This window comes from Rutilus rutilus, assembly GCF_951802725.1.
Source record: "Rutilus rutilus genome assembly, chromosome: 23".
Classification (NCBI taxonomy): domain Eukaryota; kingdom Metazoa; phylum Chordata; class Actinopteri; order Cypriniformes; family Leuciscidae; genus Rutilus; species Rutilus rutilus.
In genome coordinates this window covers 30,362,508-30,372,796 of record NC_140233.1, presented here as the reverse complement: position 1 = coordinate 30,372,796, position 10,289 = coordinate 30,362,508, and the positions used below count along the sequence as shown (strand labels likewise).

Sequence of the window (10,289 nt, the reverse complement as noted above, 5' to 3'; positions counted from 1 at the left end):
TGGTGACAGCTGTGAGATTACCCCCCCCCCCCCTTTTTTTTTTTTTACAGATCTGCATTATTCACGTGGGTCACATTTTCAGGTCGGAAAATCCGGAATTCCGGATTAATCCGGAAAAATCACATCCCTGCAAATGGTCGCATTTTGCGACCAAAATTTGAGAATGTGCGACTGAATTTTACATCCAGTCGCACATGTGCGACCAGTAATTATATTTTTTTTACGTTAAACGTGGAAGGGGCGCGTCAATGAATCTGGAATGTGTGGCAGGCCAATGAGTGTGAGAAGAATAGGGAATGGCCACTGTAACTGGCTAATGTGTGGAGGGGGAGGGTCCTAGAGATAAGCGAGCGCGCGTAAGTTAAACGTCTGTGGGAAGGAGACGGAGACAAATATCAATGTCACGGACAGACCTATTTTTTTACAGTCTATGGGACAGACACAGTCGGTCGGATGATGATAAAGGCCTGAACCCACTATTTTCGGGAAGACTGGCTACGAAAATTCAGCTAGTTGAGGTACTGTAAGTAAGGTGACGAACTCCATGAGCTGCGAATGTTGCAGTCGCTACCCCAGAACTGCGGGGAAATAGAAGTTTGCAGGCACTTCGCAGTTTAAACACAAAACGCATCTCAGCCTCAAGCAGAGTATTCCGTGACATGTTATTAAATAAAATGAAAAAAACTGCGCTGCGCTGCGCTACTCATTTCTACTTCACAGACCGTTTAATAGTTCAAACCAATAATAGACAGCGCAGAGCTCCTCTCGCCAGTCGCGGGCCGATCGCGATCACGCGGAACAGTTACTGTACATCGTGGAGATCCAGTGAAGAAATCCATTGAGTTCGCGACAGAATTAATAACATTGCTGCGAGATCCAGTGAGAAACATTCAGATTTGACGCAGAATTCTCTGTTATAAACCATATCAGATCAAACAGCGCTGACGTGGAAACCAGGAGAAACATGTGCCATGAACGAACAAGTTATAGAAGGCTTTAGATCCACAGGTCAGCAACATTCACCCTGGATTTACTGTAGTAACACTTACTGTAACTATGGTATACTGTGGTTATAACAGTAGCCTACACATCTTTTTCCAGCACTTCAAAACTACAATATCATATTTAAATGTTATTTTTAATGTGTCGACCAAAACATGTTTCAAGAAGTAGGAAAACTCACACTTATTTAAAAAAAGAAAAGAAAAAAATATTAAATTACTATTGTAAATGATGCGTATTGGCTATTTTCACTCCCTAATATCTATTTTGTCACTCATTTTGCTTTTGAATTATTAAGACATTATGAATGATGATAATTAAAGTTAACTTTATCTATACACCTCAAATTAAGCTCAGTGCTTTGTCATCCCTCAGTGCTACCAAATACTTTCTGTAGAACTTAGAGCCGCTGCCCTCAAATGTTAGTCTGGAGCCCTGTGAACTTAAAATAAAACTGCACCATACTTTCTGTACGTTAAGGCTATTTATTATCAAAGCTTTTGTCAGTAATACAGTTATTTTGGGGGAAAATGTGTATAATTGCATTGTTTGTCAGTAATACAGTTATTTTGGGGGAAAATGTGTATAATTGCATTGTAAGATGATTTAAGGTGCGCCCCTAAATTTTCTGCTTGTGCTCCTAAAATTTTAAGTCAGGGGCTACAGCGCTCCTAATAAAAAAAGTTAGTCTGGAGCCCTGTATAAGGTTCACAAGCTTCATTTATAGCAGCAAGCAGTTTCAGAAGATCAGCTACAGACTTTATTTGGGCCTCTGTTGCAGCTGGGTCCCATTTCATGACAGCAGCTACAATCAAAGCAAAAAAAATCCACATGTAAAATAAATAAATACAAATGCCACTGTTGTGGTTTAGCTTATAGCAGAGATACATAGTTGAAAATTTGAGTACTCGAATCAATTAAATGAAATAAATCACAAATCAAGTAAAATTACATCAAGCCTGATATAAGGCATTCCACACACACACACACACACACACACACACACATATAGGGGCCATTTACAACTTCATGCGATTTTAGTGATCGGATAGCTATATGATCTTGAAAAGACCAGGTGTAAATGCCCTCCGAAACACATTTGTGACGCATTTGAATCTGAATGCTTAAACCACTTCAGGAGGAGGTCTGGGCCGCATTCCAGAAGAAACTGGACATGTGTAAATGCATCTGGTTAGAAAATGCCCAAAAACGCTCTAAAATAAAGGTGTGAGAGCGTGTTATAGGCTATATGTCATGTTATAGCCAGTTATGACGACGCTACTGCCGCATCGCCGCTGACCATCTAACGTTATTCATCAAGCCAACGTGCAAACTATCGCAAATCAAAGTGAAAGTAAGTCCCTGATGCTTAACACAGTTATCATCATTAAAAGTAAAGAAACGAAATGATCTTACCAGGGCTGTTGCGCTCTCTCCTTTTGCGGTCTTTGATTTAGAAATTTTAACGGATGATCAATAAAATGCAGCTCATATCTGTTGCTTTCGGTGACGTGAACGCCATTAAATTTGCATAGCGAGGGAATCGAGGGAATTATGTGACCAGGTGTAAATGGAATTGTTGTGATAAAACAGATAGCTATCCGATCTGAGAAAACGCATCAAGTGGCCAGGTTTAAACAGCCCCATATACACACACACACACACACACACACGCACATATTAGGGGTGTAAGTTAACGGTTCACAAAATTCATGGTTCGGTTCAATACGATACACTTGTGTCACGGTTCGGTACGTTTTCGATACAGGAAAAAGAAAGAAATGCCAGAGAAATTTCCTTGTTTTAATATTTTTAACTTTTTTTTTGTATTAAACCTAACATCATAAAGTATGATTTGTTTTTTTTACTTTGAGGAATGATGAAGCTATAATTGACTCTTAGAAGCATGTAAAACAGCTCCTTGAAAAAAATTAAATGTAATATTGTAGTTATAAACAAAGGTTTATTTTAGTTCAGATTAACATTTGAGGGCAGTAATTTTATTTATGTCAAAAAAATAAAACCAACGTAATGTAACTTGAAGGCATTATACCCTACTATTCCTGCCAAACTTCCATGGTTACAGTGAGTGTTACTACAGTAAATCCATGGTGAATGTTGCTGATCTGTGGACACTGGATTGTTCATTCATGGCACAATGTTTCCACGTCAGCGCTGTTTGATCCGTTTATAACAGAGAAATATGAATGCTTCTCACTAGATCTCGCAGCGACGTTATTACTTCAGTGGGGATCTATTAGCGCCGTGTAGAAGCCTAACAGTGTCGCTTGATCAAGATCGGCTCGCGCTGCACTGGTCCAAACTGATAAACGGCCCGTGAAGCACATAATAACAGCACCTGCTTTCTGGTCAGTTAGCCTACAGTACCTGCTTTTTTTGTGGAAACCAAATCTTTTGATTGTGAGAGAGCCATGTGTTAAAAGTCAGATGGCACTTAAGCTACTTTATGATTTGCCCTATGTCTGAACAAAAGAAATTAAAGTTAACTATCTATACCATATTGAATTGCATAGCATCATATTTTTGCAATGCGTTGAATCGAAATCGAATCGCCGGATTGTAATAATAGTGAATCGTATTGCATTGCATCGGTAGCTGGCAGCTGCTTATCTGTATCATTAATGTATTGTATCGTTGGCTATGCATCGAGATGCGCATCGTATCGGCCTCAGTTATGGAGATGCACATCCCTAATACCTACATAGGAAAAGTAACTACATTTACATACTGTGAATCGTTTTTTTATTTATCAAGAATCGTTTTTGAATCGAAAATCGCAATTGTATCGAATTATGACATTTTCTTAATCTTACACCCCTAATATAAACATACATATAGTACTTTGGATACCAATTGTGTTGAAATAACATTGAGACAAAGGAGGTAGAGGACGAATACTCACTTCTCTTGGTAGCTGTTCTGATGAATGACGGATCCTGGCCACAGAAAGATAAAAGAGAGAGGTAAAAGGGGGGAATTAATTAGCATGGGTCACATTTCATTCGTTTTGTCTGGTATCTAAAACTTATGTCTGATAGAAAAATGTGCATCACCAAAAGAAGGAACATGTAGATTAACACAGTGGATCTGTCCAAACGGTAATCGTTTTAATAACGTTGTCATCTGTACAAAGAAAAAACTCTTCCGTTTTTAGTACATTGTTGTTGTGTAAAAGTTCCTTAAGTTTGTGTGTTCTTGACGTCTTTTCTTTTAACCCTGCAGGTAGTTACATTAACGCATCTATTAATAAAAGTTTTACCTATGGAACTTCGGTATGATGAAAATGTGTGTAATATAGCAAACCCAAACAAACAACTCAATTATTCTATGTTAAATGGAACTCTTCCACCATATCTAGTTTAAAATGAATCACAGGAACTTGCCATCCTAGGTCACATTACCATAAATATAATATACAATTACTATAAGATAAAATTAGGCTACTTAAGTTAATTTACCATCGCATGCATGTCCCCCTTTGCTAACCCTTTTGTGGAAGGGCTCTTTGTGAAGGGATTTAGATGTTTGCTTGGAACACCCCTTTAATTGTACATTTATTAAATCACATGTAAGGTTTATAAATAATACTAGGTAAAGGAGAGCAAACTGATTCCCCCTTCATTTTATCTACCTTATGCCGACCGAAAGGTATATGATTTTCTTTCTTCAGATGAAAACACATATTTTAGAAAAAATAAACTAGACTTTTAGAAATATTATCCATCTCTTGTGTTTGTGTGTCAAATAATGCAAGTGAATAGACACCAAAATGCTGAAGGTCGAAAAAGTCCAAGAGCATTGCTCACATGATAAGTGCAGAAAACATCTTGTGTGAACAACACAGCAAGCTGTGAGTAGGCTGTATGAAGTTTCTGGCGTATGCACTTGCATTATATTGGCTTAGAATAATGGATAATTTAAAAAAAAATCTTTGTGGAAAGAAAGTCAGATATACATCTGGAATGGCACGAGTGAAGAAAAAAAAAAGATCATTTTTTAATTTCGGAGTGCATTGTGCCTTTAAAATTGACTGTGGATTTAGATACTGGGTAACACTTTATTTCGATAGTCCACTTTAGACATTCTACTAACTATAAGTAACTTTGCAACTACATGTCAACTATCTGTCATTAGAGTATTAGTAGACTGTCTGCTTAATATTTGCTAACGCTCTGTTTTGTTGGTCCCCTAACAGACATTCTACTGACTATAAGTTACTCGGCAACTACAAGTCAACTTATTCTCCTAACCCGAATCCTAACATCTAAACTTAACCTACCAGTCTATTGACTGTCTACTACAGCCTACTAATACTCTAATGAGAGTTAGTTGACATGTAGTTGAAAAGTTATAGTTAGTAAAATTTCTAAAGTGGACTATCGAAATAAAGTGTAACCAGATACTGCAGTGGATACTTACTAGTGATGGACTTGTTTCTCTGTTGGTGCCTATTCTGCTCCGTAAGTCCAATGCTTGATCTAAAAAAAAATTTTTTTAAAAAGAGTGTTAATAGGATTATTGATCGGGTAACATAGAACCATTTTTTTAATGTTCCATTAGTGTTATATTTATCTGGAGAACCCTTACTAAAAATTAACAATGTTTTGCGACACTAACCAAATGGTAATAAATTATTGTAATACGGAAAATAGGAAAGAGGCCGCACTATGCATAAACTTTTATTTGCAAAAACACGTTTCGGCGTGTGCCTTCATCAGTTTGCACGCGCCGAAACGCATTTTTGCAAATATAAGTTTATGCATAGTGCGGCCTCTTTCCTATTTTACGTATTACAATTATCCAGGCCAGCACTCTAAAGCTTTATTAATATATGCAGTGAAGCCTGCTCCTATACTCACTTAATAAATTATTGTATTAAATCCACCATAAAAACATGATTTCTACACTATAATAAATAAAACATGGTTAATTTAGCAAATGTCCTTAAAGGATTAGTTCACCTCAAAGTTGAAAATTGTGTCATCATTTACTTACCCTCAAGTTGATTTAAACCTGTATGAATTTCTTTCTTCTGCTGAACACAAAGAAAGATATTTTGAAGAATGTCGGTAAACAGACAGACTTGGGTCCCATTGACTTCCATAGTAGGAAAAAAAAAATACTATGGAAGTCAATGGGACCCAAGTTACAGACATTCTTCAAAATATCTTTCTTTGTGTTCAGCAGAAGAAAGAAAGAAAGAAATTCATACAGGTTTGAAACAACTTGAGGGTGAGTAAATGATGACACAATTTTCAACTTTGAGGTGAACTAATCCTTTAAAAGAACAGCTCATCCAAAAAAAAAAAAAATAAATACAATAAAATAGAGTAAGCTACATTATCTCATTATGTAGCTTACTCACCCTCATGTTGAAATTTTATGAGATGCTTGTGTAGAACCATAATTAAGATATCTTGAAAAATGTCTTTTATTTTTGTCATACAATGAATATAGTTGTTTTATTCCCAAAATTCTTGTGTTTCACAAAACAAAAGTAAGTTATAGAGGTTTGAAAATACTTTCATTTTGAAAGACATTTATTTTTGGGTCAGCTAGGCCTGTAAACTCAAGAAGATAAAGCTTGTCTGGAGGGTTTGAACCAGTGCATTTGAGCAGATTCACATGTTCTGCCTCTATTTCACGTGTATTTTATGACAATACTCACCGCATCTGAACATCGTGTGGCTGGATAATATTTATTCCCAAAATGCCTGGATCATGAAGGAAACACACACATACACATCAATATTAGTTATTTGTTTTACTTACTAACGGAGACATTTACAAAAAGCTTGCAAAATTGACTCACCAGCTCCAAAACATATTACGACTCGTTAATTTAACTGATCGGTTAGCCATCCCGCGATCAACAATAGATTCAAAAGCCTAGTTTGCAGATTCTTATAGTAAGACTGTGACAGTTCCTTTCTGTCTAAAGATACAATATTCTCAGTTCACTCGTTGTAAAGCATTTATTTTTTATCATAAAGTTAGACAAGTTAACGTTACACATGCTAGCAGCACATAACATTAATACATTGGGAATACCGTATGCACTAATAATTTTGCTCTAATCGCGTTTAGATTCTCAATTTAATACACTATATCTTGATGTAGCAGAATTTGTATAAAATAAAGTTATTTACCTTCCGTAGATTGCAATATGTCCGTTGTTAAAATTCTTTAGCAGTCCGATGTAAAATAATCCATGTTTTAGACGATGTAAAACCCACAGAATAGGCTAATATTGAAGATCCCGCGCAGCAGCAAAGCAAACACCGACTCGCTCAACTGACGTTTATTCAAACTTGACTCGTAAAGGCGCGCTTAGTTGTCATTGGCTAGATTCCTGGATGACAGTCAGAATAAACAGAGAATAATCAATCATGCTCAAAACAGCGAGGAGAGACAGCCAATAGTGTGGCAACATTGCAATTACAGGAAAATATGAATATATATATATATATATATATATATATATATATATATATATATATATATATATATATATATATATATATATATATAATGTGCTATTTATTTGGTTGTATTTGTAGGCTGGCTGTATATTTAATCAATTGGTTAAATTGTTTTTTCATTGCAGTGCATGATTAAAAATTAAACATTAAAAATTAAACATTAAAAATTAAACATTAAAAATACTGTAAGAACTTACAGTAACTGACCATATGTAATATTTATTTACCACTGTTCTGATAAAGCGCAATTTAATAGAGCAAACAGTGTATTAAACAGAGCAAACACTGCATATATTCATATACAATTCTGTATGTAGATCTATATGAAAATGTAATGAATGGGTATCATGGTGGTGACAGTTACATTCATGTGACCCATAATGACCCTTTTACACTTTCACAAATTCTTGACCTTTCCTTTAGAAACACTCTTATGCCTAATAATGTCAACATCCTTTTTCACCCTGAGTGGCACTGGTACACAACCTGTTGGTTTAGAGTTAATCCTCTGTCCAACGCAACACTTTGGTAACATTGGCATAATTATATACAAGTTACAACATAATACCCCGGGTTTCACACTTCACAGGCAAGACTTAAGCCTGTAGTCCCAGACTAAAATGCATGTTTGAGCTGTATTACCTGAAAGCAACTGACATATCTTATGGCAGTGCCATTGTTTTGTCTCAAGATGCACGCCAGTAATGTTTTTTTTTTTTTCTAAGGCACATTTTTAAAAGCTATAATTAAATACCCAAATTGAACTAAGGACAAATCCTGGCTTTATCTAAACCCTGTCTGTGAAACCGGGTCTGGGTTAGAAATTAAGGGTTAAAGTTAACCCTAACCCTAACCTTAAGACTTGCCTACAGACTTTTATTTAACAGCATGGTGTTAACTGCAGTGGTTAGGCCTTTAGCATTGATAAAGGACAAAAATCTTCTCACTGTGACAGTCTGTTTAGTAAAGATTGTTTGTATGGATTGTCCCTAAACTAAAGCTATTGATGCATTCAAAACATACCTGTATCATAAATATCGTATTTACAAATTGAACATACATGAACGCCGCCACAATGATGAAAATATGAGTAGGAAGCTTGGGATTTTCTTTTAGCCCGATCTTGAAGAGTTATGAGTGTGTCAGTGAGAAACATGTAATACCACAATACTTGGGTATTTAGCAGTTACATTGCCAGGCTTTTCTATTTACAATGAAGTAAGCTAATGCCTGCACAAAATATGACAGTATTATAGTATAACAATATAACATGTAATGATACATTTTACAGTGGCTTCATAAATTAATTTAAAACATAAATAGTAAAATAGTAAAACCCCAGGAGGACTTAAAAACATCATGTGTGCATCATGAACCCTGTTGGTGTCTGACCAGCAAGATCAATTTAACAGTTAATGATATAGTCAGTTAATTAATTTACAGATATTGTTTGTCATTTTGTTCTGAACTAGTTCTGGCTGTCAGTGGACGTTTAGATTATGGCCGGATTGGACATCTTTATTCACGTCATTTATGGACTGTTTCTGGATGTCAACGGACGTCCAGATTATAGTCAGTATGAACGTCTGTTCTGAACTAGTTCTGGCTGTCAGTGGACGTTTAGATTATGGCCGGATTGGACATCTTTATTCACGTCATTTATGGACTGTTTCTGGATGTCAACGGACGTCCAGATTATAGCCAGTATGAACGTCTGTTCTGAACTAGTTCTGGCTGTCAGTGGACGTTTAGATTATGGCCGGATTGGACATCTTTATTCAGGTCATTTATGGACTGTTTCTGGATGTCAACGGACGTCCAGATTATAGCCAGTATGAACGTCTGTTCTGAACTAGTTCTGGCTGTCAGTGGACGTTTAGATTATGGCCGGATTGGACATCTTTATTCACGTCATTTATGGACTGTTTCTGGATGTCAACGGACGTCCAGATTATAGCCAGTATGAACGTCTTTTCTTAACTAGTTCTGGCTGTCAGTGGACGTTTAGATTATGGCCGGATTGGACATCTTTATTCAGGTCATTTATGGACTGTTTCTGGATGTCAACGGACGTCCAGATTATAGCCAGTATGAACGTCTGTTCTGAACTAGTTCTGGCTGTCAGTGGACGTTTAGATTATGGCCGGATTGGACATCTTTATTCACGTCATTTATGGACTGTTTCTGGATGTCAACGGACGTCCAGATTATAGCCAGTATGAACGTCTTTTCTGAACTAGTTCTGGCTGTCAGTGGACGTTTAGATTATGGCCGGATTGGACATCTTTATTCAGGTCATTTATGGACTGTTTCTGGATGTCAACGGACGTCCAGATTATAGCCAGTATGAACGTCTGTTCTGAACTAGTTCTGGCTGTCAGTGGACGTTTAGATTATGGCCGGATTGGACATCTTTATTCACGTCATTTATGGACTGTTTCTGGATGTCAACGGACGTCCAGATTATAGCCAGTATGAACGTCTTTTCTGAACTAGTTCTGGCTGTCAGTGGACGTTTAGATTATGGCCGGATTGGACATCTTTATTCAGGTCATTTATGGACTGTTTCTGGATGTCAACGGACGTCCAGATTATAGTCAGTATGAACGTCTGTTCTGAACTAGTTCTGGCTGTCAGTGGACGTTTAGATTATGGCCGGATTGGACATCTTTATTCACGTCATTTATGGACTGTTTCTGGATGTCAACGGACGTCCAGATTATAGCCAGTATGAACGTCTGTTCTGAACTAGTTCTGGCTGTCAGTGGACGTTTAGATTATGGC

At 36.7% G+C, this 10,289-nt stretch overlaps 1 long non-coding RNA gene across 1 annotated transcript; it reads right to left on the bottom strand.

The window, feature by feature from the left end:
* Positions 1 to 5,441: 5,441 nt before the first annotated feature.
* Positions 5,442 to 7,208, bottom strand: LOC311282511. The gene is made up of 3 exons (XR_014625954.1): positions 7,173 to 7,208; positions 6,692 to 6,737; positions 5,442 to 5,501 (listed from the first exon to the last, which is right to left on the bottom strand). It is a non-coding gene; the product is annotated as an uncharacterized lncRNA (long non-coding RNA).
* Between the last annotated feature and the right edge of the window lie 3,081 nt (positions 7,209 to 10,289).